Raw genomic sequence first — 26544 nt, forward strand, 5'->3', positions numbered from 1 at the left:
GCCACTGCCATGTCTGCGCAGCATTTTTCAATCTGTAAGGAATGTAATAGTATTCAAATAGGCCCAAGGATATGATGATGGTCGTCTTCGGAATATCCGGTGGATGCATAGGGATTTGATGGTATGGCTTGGAACAATCTAAAACAGAGACAAAAACTTAGAACCATGAAGCAGTTGGGTGAAACCCTGGATATGAGGAATTGGGTAGTTATCAATAATGGTGCGAGCATTAAGTGACCTGTAGCCCCTGCAGATGCGTAAGGTGCCGTCCTTTTTAGGAACGGGATGAATAGATGAAGACCAGTTGCTATCAGAGGGGCAGAGCACTCCCAAAGCCAACAGATCCTGAACCATTCCCTTGGTGCGCAGAATTTTGGAAGCATTAAGATGTCTGGCCTTATAACATACATGTGGGCTGTCTATGGTGCAAATCCTATGACAAGTGCCATTACTGATGGACAATACTCGCAAAGGGAGGTCAGCAAGAGTGGTCAGGAAGGGGTTTGCAGGCAATGTTGGTTCACTGACCTTGCTGAACCGGGGCAGTGTAGGTGGTGCATCAGCTGAAGTCGGTGATGGGAGATGCGCTACAGGAGTATAGTATGGAGATGCATCTTGTAGATTCATCTGCAGCAGTGAGAAAATGACAGTAGGTGGAGAAATGGTTGACACAGTAGCAGATTGGGAAGAAGGTGCAGTAGAGGCATGTGTTGGGTCGCCTTGTTGCAATTCTGCAGAAAGGTGACATATAATACGTCGTGCGTGTGACAACAGAGGAAGCACAGGTGATCTGGGTGTGTAACGCATCGTTCTGGATGTGGGGTTCATTGATTTGTGAGCACATGTCTGACAGGTCAGAGAGCCATGTAAAAATGTGCTCGAGCTGGGATGCACATGTGGAAAGCACAGCCAAGGAGGCAGAGAGCAGAGTTGTGGTGAACTTGTTTGAGCACAGAATGATAGAGCCAGACACGTGATGGAGCGCAGCGGCCTGCAGGTCTGATGAAAGTTTGTAATGGTGGAGAAAATCCAACATGATCACAGGTTCATCCATGTCAGCAATGTGGAATGTTCAAGGAAAGGTGTGGTCCGCTGATAGGTGAAGTGACATTTTGATGGCGCCACGGACCGCAATAAGAGAATGATTGATGGTGATCAAGGTGAGGTTAGCAGGTGAAAGTGTGTCGCCAGCATGCTTGGCTGGGATAACGCTAATGTCAGTGAGAAAGCGAGGCCTGATGAGATGTCTGTGTCATAGAGGTGCTACGTCACTGAAGCGAGTGGTGCAGCATCGGACGGTAGGCACCGTGAAGGAACGTGGCAGGACATGACACCTAAATGTGACCAGTGGAATCGTTTGGGTAGGCGCAAGGTGCTCAGCAGTTGCAGGCAGCATCCCCATAAGTAGCGTAGTACCAGCACAGCAGGTAGGTCTGTAGCCTAGATGGTGTGGAGGGGGTGGGGGATGCCGCTGTCTGCATGAGGGCCGGTAGCCAATTGGGTTGCTGCTAGGGCAAGGTCGGCAGCTGTCCGGATGCCATAGGCAGTACCTCCTGTAGGCCACTAAGTGGCAGCTCATGACTGGCAGCTGAGGAGTCGAGGCGAGCATGCTGGCCTCTGCCGGTAGGGCATGGAACTGAAGGTGCAGGTGTGCCAACTGAGAGTGATGGAAATGTCGTCCGTGACAGGTGGTGTCTGTGATGAATGATATCATAAGCTCAATCTGCCATGTGTAAACGAACCTCGGGTACGTCGGTGATGTGAGACAGCAGGTGAAGTTGTAGATCCAAAGGCATTTTGACCATCCACAATGTCCAAAGCATGGCATCAGGTAATGCTTGATCATCAATTAATGCACATAGGCACCACCAAAGCTGGGAAGGAGTGCGTTCATCCAGATGCTTGTCATGAATACTGTGGTGGATATCCTCTGCAGGAGGGTGAGAAAGGCACTCAATGAGCAGTTCTTTCACCATGGAATACTTTTGTGAAGTGGGCGGTGAGAGAAGCAGATCACTGAGGAGGTCCAGATGAGCATGTAAATGACTCACCAGGTAGACAATAGTGCTTTGTCATCCAAAATGTCCAGTAGGTGATCCACTAACATGAAACAAGTCTTAGGGTTATCTTTTTGCAAAGCAAGTAACTTGGGAAACCTGCCGGGTAACACATGTTGAGGCAGCACCAGTAGGCAGAGATCTGTGTGAGCAGGGCAGGACGACTCCAACACCAGGAGTGCAGTAGGGTGACCAGTGCATCAGCCAAGGTCTGCATGGTGATGGGTGGGGGGGGGGGGGGGGTGGCAGCATGCAAAAGTCGGCACAGTGTGTCCAAACTGCATGCCCGACAAAGAGCAAGGCGCGGGAGCAATGGCCGGTGCCACTGTAACAGCAGGCGGAAGGCGGTCGCGGTGTGCGGGGCTGACCTGGTAACTGGTCGGATGGAACAGCCGGTGCCATTATGAAAACGGTCAGGAGGCAGTTGTGATGTAACCATGGTGCAATAGCTGCAGAAACCGATGTGGTCAAGGCGACTGGTGTCGCTGAGATGTCGTGCGGGGTGGGGGAGGGGGCGAGGTTGCTGTGACACTATGCATATAACAATTTACTACCCCTTGCATAGAAATGTTCAAATCACAGTTCTGGAGCTTCATCGGCACGTCAAACCAACCCGAATGTAACTGCGTAGATGAGGGGTAAACCACAACGCCTTTAGCTGGATGATCGTCCATGATGTCGTTAGGCAGCGTGCACTGTCCATGTTGTGGCTGTTGTTGTGCTGCTGCATTAGATGGTGGCCATGTTCAGCCAGATAAGGTTAGTTGGCCACCAGTGTGGTAGGGCATAAATAATTGTTCACTTTTAACCAAATGTACATTAGGTACACTTGACCGCTCGTAATCACAAGCACAACTAATAGGGTGCATGGCAGTAACACGGAAACACACTGGTAGATCCATTGTGGCAATAACAATGTGGGCTGGCACACGAAGTTCATTAATGACAAAAACAAGCAAAAAATAACTCGTGATCACACGACGACAATGTCGGGGTCCCACTGTGGTTATCACGTATGGTTGGTCAGTAATAACACACACTAAGTATTGTATATACATTTATTAAACACTGAGACAGAAGGAACAAACATGACAGAACACAAGTTGTGTGCCAAGTGAAGACATAGAACGAAAGCAGTTCAAAGAAATAAGAGTCAAAGATAGGGTGCTCGGCACCAGAGACACCACACTCTAAATCTAAACAAAGCAAGATATGCAGATGATGTATTGAATGATATTATTTTTTCATTCTTTTCTTTTCTTTTCTTTTCTTTTCTTTTCTTTTCTTTTCTTATATATAAGCTATATGTAAACTGAATGAGTTATAGACACCACCAAAAGTAAATTAACGAGTTGTTTTCTACAAGGATAATGTTTTGATTCATCATTAAATATTTGTAGGCAAAATTTAATTTTAATTTGCTCTTTCAATGTTTTTATCATTGCCAAATTCGTGGACATGTAACAAATACAATGAAAGTTTCATTAGTTCATTGTAACAATAATATGAATCATTTATCTCAAAAAAAATTTTCCAATCAATTTTTACAACTATTCAAGCTATTATTAATCCATTTCTGTTAACACATCCCTCTTCAATCAGTAGGAAAATCACTCTTGTAATGTTCAAATACAGCATTAATGGCGTACTGTTTGATGCAGTAACATTGATTGGGAGAATTTTAGGAAAGTGTGGTTCATCTTTAAAGGAGACCATGTATATAACACTGGTGTGACTCATTCTTGAGTACTGCTGGAGTATTGGGAATCCCTACCAGGTAGGATTAAAGGAAGACATCATAGCAATTCAGAGGCGGGTTGCTAGATCTGTTAATAGTAGGTTTGATCAACAATTAAGTATTATGGAGATGCTTTGTTAACTCAATTGGGAATACCTGGATGGAAGATGACATTCATTTCATGAAACACTATTCAGAAAATTTAGAGAACTAGCATTTGAAATTGATGGCAGAATGATTCTGCTACTGACGACATACATAAGGATTATAAAGATAAGATAGAGAAATTAGGGCTCATATGGAAGCATATAGAAAGTGATCTTTCCCTTGCTCTAATTGTGAGTGGAACAGGGCAGGGAATGACCCAGTAGTGGTACAAGGTACTTTCTGCCATGCATCATCAGTGGCTTCTGGAGTATGTATTTAGATTTAGATGGTGCTACTTCTACCTGCTTTATGTGGTTCTGATGAAATGTTTATTATCTTTGTATCCAAGCATGTAATATACTTCATGCTTATTTGATGGTCATTGGATGCCACCTTTATGGTGTTGCAGTTTTAATAACCAGAAGTGTAAAAATCCCACCTCCATAGATGGAAGACGCGGACAGGCGAGTGTATTACTAAATCATAAGTTTAATTAGTAATGGTTGCAATATACACTGATGTGAGAAAAGTCATGGGATACCTCCTAATATCATGTCAGACCTTCTTTTGCCCAGTGTAGTGCAGCAGCTTGCTTTGACATTGACTCAACACCTCGTTGCACATCCCCTGCGGAAATATTGAGCCATGCTGCCCCTGCAGATGTCCATAATTGTGAGAGTGTTGCCAGTGCAGGATTTTGTGCACAAACTGACCTCTTGATTATGTCCCATAAATGATTGATGGAGTTAATGTCAGCTGATCTGGGTGTCCAAATCATTTGCCTGAACTGTCCAGAATGTTCTTCAAACCAGTCATAAATGACTGTGGCATGATGACATGGCACATTGTCATCCATAAAAATTCCATTGTTGTTAGGGAACATGAAGTCCATGAATGGTTGCCATTGGTCTCCAACTAGCCAAACATAACCATCTCCCATCAATGATCCATGTAAACACACCATACACAATTATGGAGCCATCTCCAGTTTGCACACAGTGCATTGTTGACAACTTGGTTCCATGGCTTCAAGGGGTTTGCACCACACTCGAACCCTACCATCAGCTCTTACAACTGAAGTTGGGATTCGTCTGACCAAGCCACAGTTTTCCAGTTCTCTAGGGTTCAACTGATACGGTCATGAGCCCAGGAGAGGTGCTGCGGGTGACGCCATCCTGTTAGCAGGGGCTCTCATGTCAGATGTCTGCCGACATAGCCCATTAATGCCAAATTTTGCGACACTTTCCTAATGTGTACGCCCTTCATGCATGCCACATTGATTTCTGCAGGTGTTTCTTACAGTGTTGCTTGTCTGTTAGCACTGACAACTTGATGCAAACGTTGCTGTTTTCGGTCGTTAAGTGAAGGCCGTTGGCCACTGTGTTGAGGGATAATGCCTGAAATGTGGTATTCTCAGCACACTCTTGACACTGTGGATCTTGGAATATTGAATTCCCTAATGATTTCTGAAATGGAATGTCCCATGCATCTAGCTTCAACTACCATTTTGCAGTCAAAGTCTGTCAGTTCCCACTGTGTGGCCATAATCACACTGGGAACATTCTCACATGAATCACATGAGTGCAAATTACAGCTCTGCTGATGCACTGCCCTTTTATATCTTGTGTATGCAATACTACTGCCATCTGTATACGTGCATACTTCTATCCCATGACTTTAGTCACCTTGGTGTATTAACATAAATCATGTACAGAAGAATGGAATGACTGTTAAAAACGATGTTCAGGGAAGATCAGTTTGGATTCTGGAGAACTGTAGAAACATTCAAGGCTGTACTGACACTACAATTTATCTTAGAAGATAGAATCAATAAAGGCAGACCTGTATTTATAGCATTTGTTGAGTGAAAGCTTTTAACAATGTTGACTGAAATACACTCTTTGAAAATTGGATGGTAGCAGGGATGGAATTAGATGAATAACTAATGAAGAGCTACTGAATCAAAGTGGGAGGAAAAGACCATTATGGCACAATTTGACTTAAAGAAGGGACCAGTTGATGGGAAACACTTTAAGACATTTAGTTAAGAAGAAAAGTGCATGCTCCTGCTCTCATGCTTTTGTGCAGTGAGAGAGGGTGGAGGAAGGTAGTAGACTGCAATGGAGACTAATATAATACACAAGTTCAAACAGATGTATGCTGCAATAGTTATGCAGAGATGACAAGACTTGCACAGATTTGCATGGAGGGCTGCATCAAAGTAATCTGTGAATGAAGACTATTATAACAATACCAACAATATCTGCAGAGGGATGAAATGACTTTTATTGTGGCCTCACAATACTAGGGTGCATCCCTCTCATTCTGACTTCCGTAATGATTTTGCAGAAGCCAAAAGAAACCAGTCAGTACCCTGTGCATCTTTCTATACTTAAAAGATGGAAAGCAAAAGATGAGTAATTGACTTGAATGACCACAGTCTGTGCATTTAATTCATTGACAAAGAAGGCAGTTCCTTACTTTTATTTATTTTCATACTTGATAATAATGGAAATGATTAGACATTCTCCTGTGATGTTTTGTGTTGCAAACAGCTTCATTAACTTTGGTGTGGTACAGATGGGAAAACAATCTTGTCATCTGCTGAGGGTTTATAGAAGTCATTGGATGCAACTTATTGTAGATAGTGATTCACATAAAAATAATCACATATCCACAAATGAATCTTCACTGTGAAGGAAAGCTGACACAGAAAAGAAACACCCTGACAAATTAAAACTTTTTGTTGGACTTGGACTCAGAATCATTGACTTCCTTACCAACTAAGCTGTCCACTTGATCTCACCACTGGGCTCACAGCTACAGTTTTCTCACATCTTTCTCCTACTTTCCAAGTTCCACAGAGGCTCTCCTTACTTTTCTAGGAGAAGTGACACAGCAGTGCTTGAAGACTGTAACTTCAATTTGACTTGTGAAGTCTGCTTAGAAAGTCAGTTTATAGAAGTGGCAACTGCAAAAAGCACTGGTTCAATCTGAATCCCTTCCTGGCAAACAATTCTAATGTATTTGAAAATTAATAACAAACTGCTTGCTCTCTGCTACAGAGTGAAAAGACCATTCTGAAAAGAATCCTTAGGCTGTGGCAGAATCATTTTTGTTTTCATCTTGCTTTCATGAGTATTAGTTCCATGAAGTGTGCAGGAGAGTCTCTTGGAGTTTGGAAAGTAGGAGACAGATATTGACAGACTGAAGCTCTGTGGTAGGTTGTGAGGTGTATCTGGATAGCTAGTTTACCAAGAAGTTCAAGGAACTGGGTTTAAATCCTGGCCCTGTAGACAAATTAATTTCTGAAGGAGTTTGTCATAAATAATGAGCGGAAAAGTTTCTCATGACATAATCCTTGTAAAAAATAATCTTGGGTTTGTTGTCACATCTAAGTGAAGTAAAAACCTGAGCTTTCCACGTTTACCTCCATCATCTTCATCTGTAGCAACTGACTGTCATAACCATTCCTGTGTTGGCCTGTGATTGGTCAATCTACATTGTTGCCCCAAAAAATTACTAAATGTAACACCAAACAGTATTCAAAGAAACCTTGAATTACTAAAGGTATTAAAGTGTCTTCATAAAGAAAAAGAAAATTGTATGAGATAGCAAGAATTAGTGAAGACTCAGAAGTAATTTTACACTATAAAAATTATTGTAACATACAGAGAAAAGTTGTCAGAAAATAAAAAAATATGTATATTAGAGCTTAAATTAACAACTTGAGCAATAAAATCAAAACAGTATGGAATGTTGTTAGAAGAGAACCAGGAAAAGGAGAGCCAGGAAAAGTAACCACTGGGGCAGGTAGTATTACTATTACAGAGAGTGAGACCATCTTAACCAACAGTACACAAGTAGCTAATGTATTTAACAACAGTTTCTTAACTGTAGGTGAAAAAATTGGTGAGAATAGTTCAAAAGAAAAAGCCAAGCAGTACATGGAAGAGTCAGTTTTGAGAAATCATTGTCAGATTAATTTTCATCTAACAACCTCTTGTGAAGTAAGGAAAATCATTAAATCTTTGAAAAATAAATGTTCTGTTGGAATAGATGACATCTCTAACAAGATATTAAAATAATGTGGAGTAGTTAAAGCTGATGTTCTGAATCACATCTGTAATGCATCACTAACTCAAGGTATTTTCCCAGACAGGTTAAAATATGCCAATGTCAAGCCTCTGTACAAAAAAGGGGAAACCACAGATGTCAATAATTACTGGCCAGTATTCTTTCTTACAGCATTTTCAAAAATCATTGAGAAAGTAATGTAGTTATGGGATACTTAGTAAACCACAGTTTGATTTCAAAAAATGCTGTTCTACTGAAACAGTGATATACAATTTCACTGCCCACATAACAGAGTCTTTAAATCATCAAATGTCACCAATAGCAATTTTATGTGACTTTTTCAAAGCATTTGATTGTGTGAACTATGACATTATGTTACAGAAATTAAAATTCTGTGGTATAAATGGAACAGCATATGAGTGGTTCAAGTCATATCTACAGAACAGGAAGCAAAAAGTTTCTTTATGATGGCTGATGGTATCATCGCCACATGTCTGATGCCTTTGAATACCACACGCAACCTCCCTAAGCCAGTTCTACAGTGAGGCACGACCAGTGCCACTCAGGTGACCCCAGCTGCCATGAGGGGTGGCTGGAGCCAGCTATGGACAGAACGGTTGCAACCAGGGAGTGAGATGGAAGAGCAGAGGCCCGGACTGTGTCAGCCTGCTATATGACATGTTCCGGACAGAAGATGCCTTTGGTCAGTATTGGTGACACCATGGAAAGTACATGGATAGTACCGATCATTAACTTTTTTGAGTTATAGTGAGCTGTGGTGATTGGAACGGTTGTCATCCAGGGGTCTGAATACTGGGCGTGTACTATGTGACTCAGCTGTGGTGTATATTTAACTAAGAGAACTCTGTGGGAGGTGGAGTCTGAAAACTTATCATGCGAGGTTACATTGCAGGTTATGCATCAGCCAGAAAAACTGCGTGAACGCATCCACACAAACAAAGAGATAACGGTTTCCATCTTTTGAACATGGAAGGGTCCTACATAATCAATATACACTCCTGGAAATTGAAATAAGAACACCGTGAATTCATTGTCCCAGGAAGGGGAAACTTTATTGACACATTCCTGGGGTCAGATACATCACATGATCACACTGACAGAACCACAGGCACACAGACACAGGCAACAGAGCATGCACAATGTCGGCACTAGTACAGTGTATATCAACCTTTCGCAGCAATGCAGGCTGCTATTCTCCCATGGAGACGATCGTAGAGATGCTGGATGTAGTCCTGTGGAACGGCTTGCCATGCCATTTCCACCTGGCGCCTCAGTTGGACCAGCGTTCGTGCTGGACGTGCAGACCGCGTGAGATGACGCTTCATCCAGTCCCAAACATGCTCAATGGGGGACAGATCCGGAGATCTTGCTGGCCAGGGTAGTTGACTTACACCTTCTAGAGCACGTTGGGTGGCACGGGATACATGCGGATGTGCATTGTCCTGTTGGAACAGCAAGTTCCCTTGCCGATTTAGGAATGGTAGAACGATGGGTTTGATGACGGTTTGGATGTACCGTGCACTATTCAGTGTCCCCTCGACGATCACCAGTGGTGTACGGCCAGTGTAGGAGATCGCTCCCCACACCATGATGCCGGGTGTTGGCCCTGTGTGCCTCGGTCGTATGCAGTCCTGATTGTGGCGCTCACCTGCACGGCGCCAAACACGCATACGACCATCATTGGCATCAAGGCAGAAGCGACTCTCATCGCTGAAGACGACATGTCTCCATTCGTCCCTCCATTCACGCCTGTCGCGACACCACTGGAGGCGGGCTGCACAATGTTGGGGCGTGAGCGGAAGACGGCCTAACGGTGTGCGGGACCGTAGCCCAGCTTCATGGAGACGGTTGCGAATGGTCCTCGCCGATATCCCAGGAGCAACAGTGTCCCTAATTTGCTGGGAAGTGGCGGTGCGGTCCCCTACGGCACTGCATAGGATCCTACGGTCTTGGCGTGCATCCGTGCGTCGCTGCGGTCCGGTCCCAGGTCGACGGGCACGTGCACCTTCCGCCGACCACTGGCGACAACATCGATGTACTGTGGAGACCTCACACCCCACGTGTTGAGCAATTCGGCGGTACGTCCACATGCCCACATGCCCACTATACGCCCTCGCTCAAAGTCCGTCAAGTGCACATACGGTTCACGTCCACGCTGTCGCGGCATGCTACCAGTGTTAAAGACTGCGATGGAGCTCCGTATGCCACGGCAAACTGGCTGACACTGACGGCGGCGGTGCACAAATGCTGCGCAGCTAGCGCCATTCGACGGCCAACACCGTGGTTCCTGGTGTGTCCGCTGTGCCGTGCGTGTGATCATTGCTTGTACAGCCCTCTCGCAGTGTCCGGAGCAAGTATGGTGGGTCTGACACACCGGTGTCAATGTGTTCTTTTTTCCATTTCCAGGAGTGTACAACCTCTCCGTGGGTTCCCTTGCCTCTTTCGAAGCTAAGAACCTCTGCTTGACGTTAACCATTGGGTTGCTAAACCCACAATCTGCTGCTCCATTCTTTCCAGGTTTCCAGGTAAAATGCTCCTTAATTTTCATACAAGTCTTAAAAAAATAACAAGTGTCCACCAACTGGTGTTTGTTGATAGTATTTGAAGACCATAGGGGCCAAAGTTTGAGGCAGCACTACCTTGGGGTCACCCTTCCCATGCATAACACAACACAAAACGTTCCCCTTTAGGCAATAGGACCCAACAACCTCCCCACATTTTATTCTCTGTTTAAGCTTGTGCAGTGCGGGGTCTTCTTCCTGCTGCAGAGGTCACTTTGAACAGCAGTGGCAACTCACTCAAAATCGTACAACTGTACCCATTGAACACTTGTGATAGAACCAAATCACCTAGAACCACACAGTTGCAGTTATCCTGACCGCTGGCCTCTCCAAAACCTCCCTCATCCTCCTGCTGCTCCTCAAACTCCAGCTCCAACATTTCTCTTAAGCTGTCAGCCACAACATTCTCCGAGCCCCTAATGTGCATAACCTTGAACTTGAAAACCAAAATTCGTATCGCCCACGTTGCTGTTCTGCCCATTCGCCTCAGTCTAGCAAGCACCTGACTATGCACTTGATTGTATGTGTCCAACAGAAATGGTTGGTGTTCCAGATATAATTTAAATTTTTTGAGCATGAACAGGGCTGCTAAGGCCTCAAGTTCGTATATGGAATACTTTGCTTTTAACAGAGAAAGACAACTTGAAGCGTAAGCGAGTGGGCATCTGCCTGACTCGTCTTCTTGCCACAGAACTGCAGCAACTCCTGACATGGAGGCATCAATCTAAACTATAAACTCTTTGTTGAAATTGGCCATTGCTAACACAGGGGCAGTGCCCTACACTTTCTTTAAAGCCTTGAATGATGCCTGCTGCAAAGGTTCCCAATCAAATTTTCTACTCGTCTTCTGAAGTTCGTGTAAGGGGACAGCAAACTGGGGAAAATTAAGAATGAATTTTCGAAAGGAGTTAATCATTCCTATAAAACAAGCCACGGTCTTCACATTTTTAGGCGTTTTGAATGAATAAATGGCCTCAGTACGACTTTGGTCAGTTTGCATTCCGTTTTGGGAGACAACACAGCTGCACCTGTTGATAACCCAAACGGAACTCTATTGTACTCACAAAGTGACCAGTCAGTTGCAAAGGCTGTCACTGGTTTAGATTCTTCTGCTAGAGGCACTTGATAATACGCCTGGTTTAAGTCGAAGGTAGTAAAAACTTTTGCCTTGTGGAACCAGGAAAAACACGAATGCAAATCAGGGAGAGGTACAGACTGTAGCACAAATTTTTTATTAAGCGCCCTATAATCCACCGGCGGACACACTTCCCTCTGTGGTTTGGGCACCACAAATATAGGTGAAGAGTACAGAAATTTAGATGTTCTGATCACTCCATCCTGCAACATTTCCTGAATAGTTTCCCTTAATGCTTTCATATGAGGCAGGGATAACCTATATGGTGGGCACCTTATGGGAATGTTGTCCATTTATTCGATATTTTACTCAGCTTCTTTAATCTCACCTAACTGGTCAGTTAGCACATCACTGAAGTCGGTACACAACTCAGCAATCTGCTGTCTCTGCTATGGCAACAAATGCTCCAGGTCATACATGGAAACAGTTTACACTATGTTCATATGTGTCTGGAACCATTAATCCAGCAATGTATATGATGTATACCAAACTTCTAAGGCTTTTCCCTGGCAAACTCAAAATGAAACTTTCCTCCGACCCCACTGGAGCACCAGGCCTACCTTCTCGATAAAATCAGCACCCAGTATAGCTGATACCGATAGATTATGCGCCACTTGGACAGGAAATTTCCACATAAACCCACCATTTTGGATCTTAACCTTAATTGTCCCCAAAATTTGCATTTGCTCTGAGTTCGCTAGTAGGCAATAGTCAATTTTGTCTAATAAGCCCCGCAACTTGCAGTTTCTGCGGTGTGTGGACACCCATCTTTCATCCACTAAAAATGCGGAACTACTGATGTCCAGAAGAGCAAACACAGGTTCCTCAGTTAGTGCTGCGCAAACAAAAGGAACTCTATCACTGGGAATCACTTCAATTCTCCTACAGAATTTGTATTTGTATTTCTTTATTGGTCCTGTAAATCGTGTTTAGGTACATATTTTGCACAAACGATGTAGGACAAGTCAGGTTGGTACAGTATATACATGATCATACACATTGTTATTTTGAAAGGATAAATAATTAAAAATTATTCAATACATGCTGAATATTGATGACAAATTTTGTTATATCCTAGCCAGTAATGCCACCCGAGCCCGCTGCCAAAAGGTTGGCAGCATCAAAGTCCGGACGCCGTCCGCATAAGCAGTGCCAGCGATACAGGAAATCGCCGCAAGTCTGCGCGCGCCACCACTGGCTTCTGGCTTCTTAAGCGCTGGAGTCGTGAGCGCTAGGACAGTTCTGTATTCGCCGCTCAGTTGTATACTCGCCACCGAATTGTGTACTTGCTAGTCAGTTGTGTGTTCATCGCCGCAGAGTTGTTGTTTGTCGTCAGCCGACGCTGACCTAGCCGCTCCGACTCGAACTAGACAGATCTCTGTAGACACGGAGTTCACTATCGTGTTTCTGTATCTTCATCAATAAAGATAAGTACCGACTTTTATTTAATCAGAGTGTTTGGGTTTTCATCTTTCTGTTCTCTGTTCCAGCGGACCGGTCGGCCCGCTATTAAAAGTGTGGCGGTGACTTCGTAAGCCATTTCTACAGCGAGTTGTTTGTCGCTACGAACACCGCCACAAAAAATTTAATATAATAAAATAAAATGATAGACTTATTAAGAATATTTGAGCAATTACCCTACACTTTTCTGGTACTCTAAAAACTCGGAAACAGAATAGAAGCAGTGGTCAAGCAAGTACTCTTTCAGTTTCACTTTAAACCTTTGTAACCCCCTACCACGCGATCCCCACTTACAATATGGTCATAAATTTTTGTGCTTCCCCTTTGCAGGGCAATTCTCGGCAATATGCCCCCTGTTCTTGCACTTGAAACACCTTTCTGTAGGATGGTTCCTCACAGCATGCCCACTGCTCTTACACTCAAAGCACTTTACTTCCATGGAGCCCGCCTGTGGTATGAGGCTACAATTATCCAGCTCTTGCTGTTGAGAACCTTTTTCCTTACCCCGTTGTCGGTTGACATAGACGAGAGCTTGTACACTATTGATCAATTCATCTAATTGCCTAAAGCTCTGTAGGCATTCACAAAACAGAGCCCTGCAGTGGTCACTAGGACTCATCCCCTGGAGAGTATTCTCGACTACCTTCTCTTCACTATAATTAAACGTAGGCTTCTGGCACTATCCTTTACCCTTTTAACATACTTCTCTAATGGCTCATTATCATGCTGGACTTCAAGATATCCCATACCAATAGCTTCATGTTGCACTTGGGGGGACAAATAATTATGGAAGATTAAGTCCTGAAATGCACTACACGACAACCCATGATGCCTAGTGTCCATTAACAGTCCCTCCAGATGCCCACTGACTATTGGACTCAATAACTGATAAAGGTGACGAGCAGTCAAGTAAAAAAATTACCCTCTATCCTGTTACCTTGATAGAAAATGCAAAGCACTAAGTACTTGATCAATTGAATCTAATGATAATGTACTTGCCTCCCATAGTAATTTTTCTAAAGGGTTGTGCAACTTAGCGAAAACATCAGTACCTTTTATAGAAGGAATAGAAGGGGCCTCGCTTGCAACTTGTCCTAAGGTAGACAGAGATAATTCCCTGCCCATGGTGTCTCCTCCAGGTATTAACACCCCCTGGGTATGTTCTAATAATGCATTTAACTGTTCAGACAATTCTTTACACTGGGTGTTGGATAGGTTGCTGGTACACTTACTTCGTATGATAGTTCCTCCTTCCGCAACTCTGACACCCCAACACCCCAATCACCTCTCTGGTTGCCATGCTGAGAAAATACAACACCAAAATAATATCGGCTTTACAAAATATAACACAGTTCAATCTTAGTGAACTGTCATTAAAAAAATAATATACTTCGTACCACCCGCATGTCCTCATACCACAACCACGCTCTGCTACCATAGTATAACAGAGCATGGAAGGCTGGAGGTGAGGAGGTAGCTGTAATACAACAGTTTTAAGCATAATTTAAAAAAAAAAAAAACCACAACTATTAGAATTTGTCTCTGGAAGGGACACGAAAGTAACCATCTGAATACAGTACATATGAATAGCATGACAAGTTTTTGGACTCCCCCTTCCACAGAATTCTCTTATTTAAGTATATGCCACAGCTGAGCCACACGGAACATGCCCGGTATTCAGACCCCTGGACGACAACAATTCCAATCGCCACAGCTCACTATAACTCAAAAAGATTAATGATCAGTACTGCAACACCTGAGTGGCGCTGGTCACGCCACACTGTAGTACCAACGTGGGAAGGTTGCGCGCGGCATTCAAAGGTGTCGGACATGTGGTGATGATACCATAGGCACAATATGGATTAATGATTAAGGAAGTTTCCCACTTCATCTAACTGGGGTGAAATTACGTTAGGTGTTCCACAGGGTTCGATCATCGGTCTCCTTCTGTTCTTGATTTATATGAATGGCTTCCCTTCTTGTCTGAAACAAGAACCTAAACTGACACTGCTTGCTGATGATACAAGCATCATTATTAATCTAATAAAAGGAACTCCAATAGAAAATGATACAAATAATGTCTTTGGAAAAGTTATGGATTGGTTTTCTGTGAATGGGCAGTTCCTTCAATAAATATAACACATCAACAGAAGTCAGTAGCCAGGGTAGAGCATACTAAGTTTTTGGGTGTACGTGAAGATGAGAATATTAATTGGAAAATTCATATTTTGGATCTCCTAATGTGACTAGGTTCAGCAACTTTTGCAATCAGAATAATTGTCAATTTTGAGGATATAAAAATTAGCAAGCTAACATATTTTTCATACTTTCACTCTCTGGTGTCACACACAATAATATTCTGGGGTAAATCAACACTTAGGCAAAAAGTATTCACTGCTCAAAAGAAAGCAGTTAGAATATTGTGTGGGGTTCATAGTCTCACATCTTATAGGCATCTGTTTAAAGATTAGGGATTCTTACGACAGCCTCACAGTACATTTACTCAGTAATGAAATTTTTTCTCAACAACATGGACCAGTTTAAAAACAACAGAAGAAAGAAAGACTTAAACTATCCTCTACTTATCTTTGGCACAAAAAGGGGTAAAATATGATGCTGTAAAACTTTTCTATAAATTATCAGACAGCAGTAATAATTTCAAAAATAAATTGAAATCATTTCTCCTCCTTCTACACCATAGATGAATTCTTGAACAGGAATAAATAAATCTATGGGTATAATATATGCATTTTGTGCCATTTAAGAGAATGGGGTAGGTAAAAAAAAACCCTTGATTCATGTGTGCATTTTGTATGCACTTCACACAGTCCACATCATAATGGTTTACATGTGATTGATCAGTGGAACATGTAACTAACTAACTAATTGCTACATCATGCTGCCATGTATTGTGTATTGTTATCTGATAAGCAAGTGACACACAGGAACCACATGAAAAATTTCTCTGTAGTCTCTCAATCTCAAGATTTCCCTTTCATGCACCAATACAACTATAACTCCTATTACTGTTGCACATTAGGACCTCTATGTTCTCTCTCAAGATAAAATAATGGCTCACTGTAGAAGGCCACTACATAACAGAGATCTGACCAAATTAAAGGTATTTTAGTTGATCTTTGAAGACATCACATCAGAAACTCTGAAATATTCCTTGAAGTAATAAACAAATTAGAGTTGGCCCATGTACTAATTTGATCAGCCTGGATTTGATCTCGCTGTTTACAAAATTCCTTATGGAAAATACGTTGTAGCTTAGCTACTGAAAGGCCATTCCTCCTGAGACTATGAAGACATTTTATGTAAACCATCTAATTAATTAATTATCTATGAACACAATGGTGAACATCAGGTAAGTATTAAATATAAGTGGATAGTGTCTTTGATGGTTCCTGTGTGCGTATTTAATAATCTGTACTTCACAGCAAGAACATGAGTATTCAGGGATGCACAATATGAACAAAATACATTCGAAGTTTCATCCATTGTGATTTTTGTAGGCTTATTTGTAACTCTGGTAACAGAATTTGATTTCTATGTCTGCAAGAAGCAGCAGTATTACTTTTGGAATTAGTAGTTACTGTGCTTTCAATGTTTTCACATCTGTTCCCAGTGTAGCATATCATCATAAATATCATAACTTCTTGGAAGATGAAAACTTGGTAGGCCTACTGGATCAGAAGTAGGAATTGAGACACCTGCCTTTCACAGGCAAGTGCTCTACTCACTGAGCCATCCAAGTACAATACAGAACCCACTATCACAGCTTTACATCCACTAGTGTCTCTCTCATACGATCCACACTCTCTGCTGCAGAGTGCAGATTCATTCTGGATACATAAATGTTGATCATGAGATACCTGAGCTTTACATTCAAAATTACTTTCCGTGTGTAAAATAAGGGTGACCTACAGCAGACTGATGTGTGGAGCCTACAAACATGTGAACAGGAAACACAATTCAAACTAGCTTTAAAGCTCTTTCTCTCTTTCTAGTAAGAGTACACACACTGCACAGACATCCAAACATACACATCTGTAGCCATGCTAGATTACTATATCCTGTGGTCACAAGAGTGTGCATTTGGGTGTCCATGCCATTATTTGTATGACTGTGTGTACTCATACTAGAAGAAGAGCAAGATCTCAAAAGCTGATATGAACAGGATTTCCTGTTACATATTTCTATACTCCACACATCAGTCTGCCATAGGAGAGTGGGTACATTTTCCTTATCTTATATATTGTTCTGTCCATGTGTTATGGACAGATAATAAATAAATCCAGAAACTTCCCAAATTACTTTCAGTCTTCCCTTGTATGACAAGTTTCTACACTCATCTTGTGTTGCAAGCACATAATTGTAGACTACTCTGCACTAAAACACGACACAAATTATACATTTCCCCAGTTAAAAAAAAGCTAACAGCTTATCTTTTGAAATGATTCTGGGTTTCTCTTTAATCCACATTGGAGGCTAAACACTACAATTTACAGCCTCAATGGTATTACTCTGTCTTAGACACATTTGAACTTCCATGTTTCTTCTTGCAACACCCTTTTTTTTCTTTCCTTTATAATTTTTAATTTCATCTTATAGTTAATGTAATGCATATAACAGTTTTAATAAAATAACTGCATACTGTCACATATTGTGATTAATTGTCACTTAAATGGTTGTATATCTACATTGTAAAATGTGAGGTGACTGGTCTGATGCTAGGGAGGGTACAGTGGCCATATCTAGGCAGGTTAGCAATTAGATAACTATTCTTCCATTTTTATAATTATAGTGAAATACTGTGTATGCCATTCCTATATCATTATTCTTTAGGAATGGAGTCCTCAGATGTAGAAAATGTTCTGGTGCATTTATGAAGCTTGTTGACATATGTATGTATATGTTGATATAGATAGCGCCAAATATATCAGATGAAGATTTTCCTGAAGGGTCTCGCAAGGATGCGAGGAATTATTGCCGCAATCCAACAAATGCTTCTCGTGGGCCCTGGTGTTACACACTCGATTCTGATGTTCCATATGAAGAGTGTGATGTTCCCCTCTGCTCTTCCAAAGGTAACTACTGCATATGCTTATCTTCAACACCTGAGTCACTAACTCAGTGACAGTCTCATAAACTGCATTTGGTGACATATCCATGCATTGTTACTGATGTTCTGTATGAAATACATAGGTGACATTCTAAATCATCTTTACTCTGCTGTTGTGCTGACAGTCTACTGAATTTTTACTTTTATTGTTAGGGGCATCACCTTTGATTGTCTACATAGTAAATGCCTAAACTTATCCAAATGTAAGGAATCATGATTTTAAATTACTGACAATGATGATCACATAAATACCAGCATATGGAAAGAAAGAAAATCTGCTGTAAATGAATATTAAGGGAAATGTCGTTATACATGAGGGTTCCAATACTAAGGTGGGGAAGTGATCAAATGGTCTCAGAAACTGACGTACAGCTGAGAGAGCCGTGTGCTGACCACATGCCCCTCCATATCCACATCCAGTGACGCCTGTGGGCTGAGGATGACATGGCGGCCAGTCGGTACTGTTGGGCCTTCATGGCCTGTTTTGAAGGAGTTTAGTTTTTAAGTGATCAAAAACAAAGCAACATAATGAAGAAATTTTGTCCTTTACAACACAAAGACATCAATATCTGCATCTACAGGAGCAGCTGTTTGGCAGTACAATGCATATGACAACAGTACCAATATTAATAAACACCGCTATAATAGGCAGATTATTCGAACTCAAGTGTCTGATACTGTATGTATTTTCTAGTTATGTAAATGTAGGAACCTGAAGTCAAGTAAGGATCATCAGTAAGCAGGACAAATACACTTTCAAAATCAGATGAATTAAGTAACTGTACAATGAACCATTTTGAAATTGGTACATAAATAATTATTGCTCATTTCACAATAACTGATTCCTGGTTTTGAGCTCCTTTTGTGGCTCGATCTTATGATGACAATTGGCATGACACAACTCTCCAGAATCATGAAAGTGCCTTCTTTCATGTGATAAATGAATAATATAATTTGGTTGAAAAGGTGGTGATATGCTTGAATATATTTACATGAAAGTGTGCTTTTTTGGGTGTTGTGTTGGTAACAGTCAAATTCTAAAAGCAATGCTGTCCAACTGTATTTTTGAGAACAATATCCTGTGAACAATTTGTCTATCCACTGAGGATCTTTTGTTGATTTCTGGGTTGTTGTTTTGCCAAAATAAAGGTGGATGTAGATTGTTGGAATCTGCAGTATATTGAAACGTGTGAACAAGACAAAAAGTTTAAATTCAAGCTCTGTTGTTGTTTTTCACAAATGTTAAGGAAGCTCAGGGTAACTTGACCCTAGGGGTAAGTGGGCCATGGTGTGTTTCCCAAGGAATGATGGGTATTTAATCCTCATAGTGTGCCAGAACTCAATTAAGTGATTTACTTTTGTGAAACAACACACTGAATCTAATTCACAAACATCTGTTAGGGAGGTTGCGGTTTGATTGGTTGTCACAACAACACACGTAAATGTTTATTTTTTATCTACTGTTTTTACATTGTACTAGACAGTATAGGTTTCACTTTGAGTGGCTTTTCCAGACTCTACTGTTAATGTTTTACTACTGACATCAGTGGCACAGTTGCCCCCTACAGATGGATGAAATGGTGCAACTGGCCGATATGCTTGGGCCTCTGCAGCTAACAACCCATGCGTGTCCCAACGGTAACACCACAACATGGAAACTACAACTGAAATGGGCATGTAAGCCTCAGCACTGGATGTTGGCACAATTACAGAGCATTGCATGGTCAGATGAATCCCAATACCTTTTTCATCTTGCAGATGGGAGGGCATCAATCTGTCATCTTCTGGGGGAACAGCTACTTGACGCCTGTACTGCTCGATGGAGACAAGCTGGCAGTGTCTCCATTATGTTCTGGGGAACATTCATGTGGGTGTCCATGGGTCCAGTGGAGCTTATACAAGGCACCAAGATGGCCAACGAGTATCATACACTGGTTGCAGACCACAATACCCCTTCATAATGATCATGTTTCCCAACAGCAGTGGGACTTTTCAACAGGATAAAGTGTGATGTCATAAGCTCAGGAACATCATGGAGTAGTTTGAGGAACACAGAGGCAAGTTCCAATTGATGTGCTGGCTGCTCAACTCGCAAGATCTGAACCCAGTCGAACAAATCTGGGATGAGATTGAATGTGGTGTCAAAGCTCGTTACCCTCATCCCTGAAATTTGTGGAAATCAGGTGACTTGTGGATGCAGATGTGGTGTCAGATCCCTCTAGCAAGCTACCATGGCCTCATTGCTTCACTGCTTCCATGCCATGATATGTCACTGCTGTTACCTGAGTCAAAGTTAGTAGCTATTAGGTAGGTCGTCATAACGTTCTGGCTGGTTAGAGCACTTGCAGTGCTTAAAACCTGAAGCAAGCACTAGATGATGTTAAAATAGAAATAAGCAGTTTTTGACAACATCCTTTGTACCACATTAAAGAATTATGTTAATGGTACACAATGCGGGGCCACCCGCATTGCCACCCACGATACCCCTGCCAGATAGCCCACATGCTATTCATTAGTTTATTTCGTCAGTCAACTCGACTGAATCGAGTTGTTGGGTAGTTGTACTTTCTTATGTAGCAAGCGCATCCATATCATCATATTTCATATGTTCCTGTCTGGCTCATAGATAGCTAACACATACCTAGGAGAAAAGTCATGGCCATTCTAGTGATCTTGATATGTTATTCTGTCTGGCATTTATTCAAGGAAAGTCACGAATGTTGCACTGTTTTTTTGTTCAGAGAACCTTCAATACATAGCATTTTAAATATGAACTATTTGCCAAATAGGAAGCTAGTACACATTCAGAAGCAGAAATATTAAGACTGAAGAATGAATAAGTAAAAAGTCCTCATTGTAGCAAGTGCAAGTGTGAAGTAGTCAAGAGTTAGAGTGATCAGTTGATTGTATTCTGTTATGAAAGCATTGTCTGTTTGTCCAAGCTCTGACTATCATACATGGCACATGCTGTACAAAATATTTGCTTGTCTTTCTGCATCTATTGCTACAGTAGAAAGAAGTTTTTCAATGTTGTGGCATACAAAAAAATGGCTGTAAAATGTGATATGACAAATTTTAGGATGGAAGAGTAATGCCATGGCCGTGGGAGTATGCATTTGAATGTACATGTTATTACTGGAAAAAAGGCTAGTGCTCAAAAGCTAATGTTAATGCTGTTTTTCTGTTAAGTGTCAAGTGCTCCATGCATCAACCCACCTAGAGTTCGTCATTTAAGGAAGAGAACCACAATTGTAACTTTTTTATATGATAAAATAGCATTGTCTTGTGTATGTGTATAATCAGATTAAATAAAACTTCATTAAACTTTGCATGTGACTTGATTATTTTTTATTATGGTAAAAGTAAAGGTGTTGTTGTTGTTGTGGTCTTCAGTCCTGATTAGATTAGATTAGATTAGATTAGATTTACTTTCATTCCAATTGATCCGTAGTGAGGAGGTCCTCCAGGATGTGGAACATGTCAGAAAAACAACAATACATGACAAATATTTAAACTAAAACAAATAAGCTAATGTACCATTCCACAGGTCCCAAGTGGAATGATCGTCATTTTTTAATGAACACTAAGGGTCATTTTACAAATACTATTGCACTGAATTTAAAATAAAAAAGTTTTATATTTATTTATAAGGTAAGAAACATGTAATACAACTACTGTAATACTTATTTACAATGAACACATTACTGCACTGAAATGGTGCAGAAGTTAGATTATACTTACACACACACACACACACACACACACACACACACACACACACACACACACACAAATTTTCAGTGAACACATTACTGCACTGAAATTGTGCAGAAGTTATGTTGTACTTATATACAAATCAGTTGGTTTTCCTCAGAAATTCATCAATGGAGTAGAAGGAGTTGGCCACCAATAAATCCTTTAGGCTTCTCTTAAACTGAATTTCATTGGTTGTTAAGCTTTTTATGGCTGCTGGCAAGTTATTGAAAATGTGTGTTCCTGAATAATGCACACCTTTTTGTACAAGACTAAGTGACTTTAAATCCTTGTGAAGATTATTCTTATTTCTAGTATTGATTCCATGAATTGAGCTGTTGGTTTGAAAAAGTGATATATTTTTAATGACAAATTTCATTAAGGAATAAATATATTGGGAAGCTGTAGTTAGTATCCCTAGTTCCCTAAACAGGCTTCTGCAGGATGTTCTTGAGTTCACACCACATATAATTCTTACTGCACGTTTTTGTGCCCGGAAAACTTTAGCTTGGCTTGATGAATTACCCCAGAAAATAATCCCATATGACATTATGGAATGAAAGTAAGCATAGTATGCCAGCTTTTTCATTTTTATATCCCCTATGTCTGACAAAATTCGCATTGCAAACAGAGATTTGTTAAGACGCTTCAGCAGTTCTGTGGTGTGCTCCTCCCAGTTGAATTTATTATCAAGCTGTAATCCCAAGAATTTAACACCGTCCACTTCTTCTATCTTCTTGTCATCATATGTTAGACATATACTCTTGGGACACCCCTTACAAGTTCTGAACTGCATGTAGTGTGTTTTTTCAAAGTTTAGTGACAAAGAATTGGCTAGGAACCAGTGATTAATGTCTACAAATATTTTATTGGCTGATCTTTCTAAGACTACACTTGATTTGCTATTTATTGCAATGTTTGTATCATCAGCAAACAAAACAAACTTGGCATCTGGTAATGTTACTGATGAAAGGTCATTGATATACACAAGAAAAAGTAAGGGCCCCAAAATGGAACCTTGTGGGACCCCACATGTAATTAGTTCCCAGTTGGATGATGCCTGATAGCTTGATACATGTCTCTTTCCTAATAACACCCTTTGTTTCCTGCCAGAGATATAAGATTTGAACCATTTTGCAGCATTTCCTGTTACACTATAATATTCTAGTTTACTTAAAAGGATATTGTGATTTACACAGTCAAATGCCTTTGACAGATCACAAAATATACCAGTTGCCTGCAATTTTTTGTCTAATGAATTAAGTACATTTTCACTGTAAGTGTAGATAGCCTTCTCAATATCAGAACCTTTTAGAAATCCAAACTGTGACTTTGACAGTATGTTATTTGAGATAAGATGGTTATAAAGACGACTGTACATTACTTTTTCGAAAATTTTTGAGAATGCTGGCAACAGTGAAATTGGACGGAAATTTGATGCTATTTCTTTATCTCCCTTCTTAAACAGTGGCTTAACTTCAGCATATTTCAGCCATTCGGGAAATATTCCACTGATAAACGACTGGTTACACAGATAGCTTAATATGTTACTTAGCTCAGAATCACATTCTTTAATTAACTTTGTTGATATTTCATCATACCCACTAGATGTTTTTGATTTTAAAGATTTTATGATGGACATTATTTCTGTTGGGGTAGTGAGGGTCAAATTCATATTATGGAAGTTACTTGAAATGTCTGGTCTAAGGTAATCCATAGCAGCATCTACCGAACCTGACAACCCCATCTTTTCAGTAACAGTTATAAAATGTTTGTTAAAAAGTTCTGCAACACTATACACATCTGTCACCAATGCATCATTTACTCTTAATGCTTTACTGGTTTGATGCAGCTCTCCATGCTACTCTATCCTGTGCAAGCTTCTTCATCTCCCAGTAGCTACTGCAACCTACATCCTTCTGAATCTGATTAGTGTAGTCATCTCTTGGTCTCCCTCTACAATTTTTACCCTCCACGCTGCCCTCCAATACTAAATTGGTGATCCCCTGATGCCTCAGAACATGTCCTACCAACCGATCCCTGCTTCTGATCAAGTTGTGCCACAAACTTCTCTTCTCCCCAATCCCATTCAATACTTCCTCATTAGTTATGTGATCCGCCCATCTAATCTTCAGCATTCTTCTGCAGCAACACATTTCGAAAGCTTCTATTCTCTTCTTGTCCAAACTATTTATCGTCCATGTTTCACTTCCATACATGGCTACACTCCATACAAATACTTTCAGAAATGACTTCCTGACACTTAAATCTATACTCGATGTTAACAAATTTCTCTTCTTCAGAAACGCTTTCCTTGCCAGTGCCAGTCTACATTTTATATCCTCTCTACTTTGACCATCATCAGATATTTTGCTCCCCAAATAGCAAAACTCCTTTACTACTTTAAGTGTCTCATTTCCTAATCTAATTCCCCTCAGCATCACCGGACTTAATTCGACTACATTCCATTATCGTCGTTTGGCTTTTCTTGATGTTCATCTTATATCCTCCTTTCAAGACACTATCCATTCCGTTCAACTGCTCTCCCAAGCCCTTTGCTCTCTCTGACAGAATTACGATGTCATTGGCGAACCTCAAAGTTTTTATTTCTTCTCCAAATTTTTCTTTTGTTTCCTTCACTGCTTGCTCAATATACAGATTGAATAACATCGGGGAGAGACTACAACCCTGTCTCACTCCCTTCCCAACCACTGCTTCCCTTTCATGCCCCTCGACTCTTGTAACTGCCATCTGGTTTCTGTACAAATTGTAAATAGCCTTTCGCTCCCTGTATTTTACTCCTGCCACCTTCAGAATTTGAAAGAGAGTATGCCAGTTAACATTGTCAAAAGCTTTCTCTAAGTCTACAAATGCAAGAAACGTAGGTTTGCCCGTCCTTAATTTAGCTTCTAAGATAAGTCGTAGGGTCAGTATTGCCTCACGTGTTCCAACATTTCTACAGAATCCAAACAGATCTTCCCCGAGGTCAGCTTCTACTAGTTTTTCCATTCGTCTGTAAAGAATTCGCGTTAGTATTTTGCAGCTGTGACTTATTAAACTGATAGTTCGGTAATTTTCACATCTGTCAACACCTGCTTTCTTTGGGATTGGAATTATTATATTCTTCTTGAAATCTGAGGGTAGTTCGCCTGTCTCATACATCTTGCTCACCAGATGATAGAGTTTTGTCAGGACTGGCTCTCCAAAGGCCGTCAGTAGTTCCAATGGAATGTTGTCTACTCCAGGGGCCTTGTTTCGACACAGGTCTTTCAGTGCTCTGTCAAACTCTTCACACAGTATCGTATCTCCCATTTCATCTTCATCTTCATCTACATCCTCTTCCATTTCCATAATATTGTCCTCAAGTACATCGCCCTTGTAGTTTCCCCTTGCTTTCAGCCGTTCGCAGTACCAGCACAGCAAGGCCGTTTTGGTTATATACTCCTTCCACCTTTCTGCTTTCCCTTTGCTTAGAACTGGGTTTCCATCTGAGCTCTTAATGTTCATACAAGTGGTTCTCTTTTCTCCAAAGGTCTCTTTAATTTTCCTGTAGGCAGTATCTATCTTACCCCTAGTGGGATAAGCCTCTACATCCTTACATTTGTCCTCTAGCCATCCCTGCTTAGCCATTTTGCACTTCCTGTCGATCTCATTTTTGAGACGTCTGTATTCCTTTTTGCCTGCTTCATTTACTGCATTTTTATATTTTCTCCTTTCATCAATTAAATTCAATATTTCTTCTGTTACCCAAGGATTTCTACTAGCCCTCGTCTTTTTACCTACTCGATCCTCTGCTGCCTTCACTACTTCATCCCTCAAAGCTACCCATTCTTCTTCTACTGTATTTCTTTCCCCCATTCCTGTCAATTGCTCCCTTATGCTCTCCCTGAAACTCTGTACAACCTCTGGTTCTTTTAGTTTATCCAGGTTCCAGTTCCTTAAATTCCCACCTTTTTGCAGCTTCTTCAGTTTTAGTCTACAGTTCATAACCAATAGATTGTGGTCAGAGTCCACATCTGCCCCTGGACATGTCTTACAATTTAAAACCTGGTTCCTAAATCTCTGTCTTACCATTATATAATCTATCTGAAACCTGTCAGTATCTCCAGGCTTCTTCCATGTATACAGCCTTCTTTTATGATTCTTGAACCAAGTGTTAGCTATGATTAATTTATGCTCTGTGCAAAATTCTACCAGGCGGCTTCCTCTTTCATTTCTTTGCCCCAGTCCATATTCACCTACTACATTTCCTTCTCTCCCTTTTCCTACTACCGAATTCCAGTCACCCATGACTATTAAATTTTCATCACCCTTCACTATCTGAATAATTTCTTTTATTTGATCATACATTTCTTGAATTTCTTCGTCATCTGCAGAGCTGGTTGGTGTATAAACTTGTACTACTGTAGTAGGTGTGGGCTTCGTATCTATCTTGTCCACAGTAATGCGTTCACTATGCTGTTTGT

Source organism: Schistocerca piceifrons, chromosome 6, assembly GCF_021461385.2.
Source record: "Schistocerca piceifrons isolate TAMUIC-IGC-003096 chromosome 6, iqSchPice1.1, whole genome shotgun sequence".
NCBI classification, from domain to species: domain Eukaryota; kingdom Metazoa; phylum Arthropoda; class Insecta; order Orthoptera; family Acrididae; genus Schistocerca; species Schistocerca piceifrons.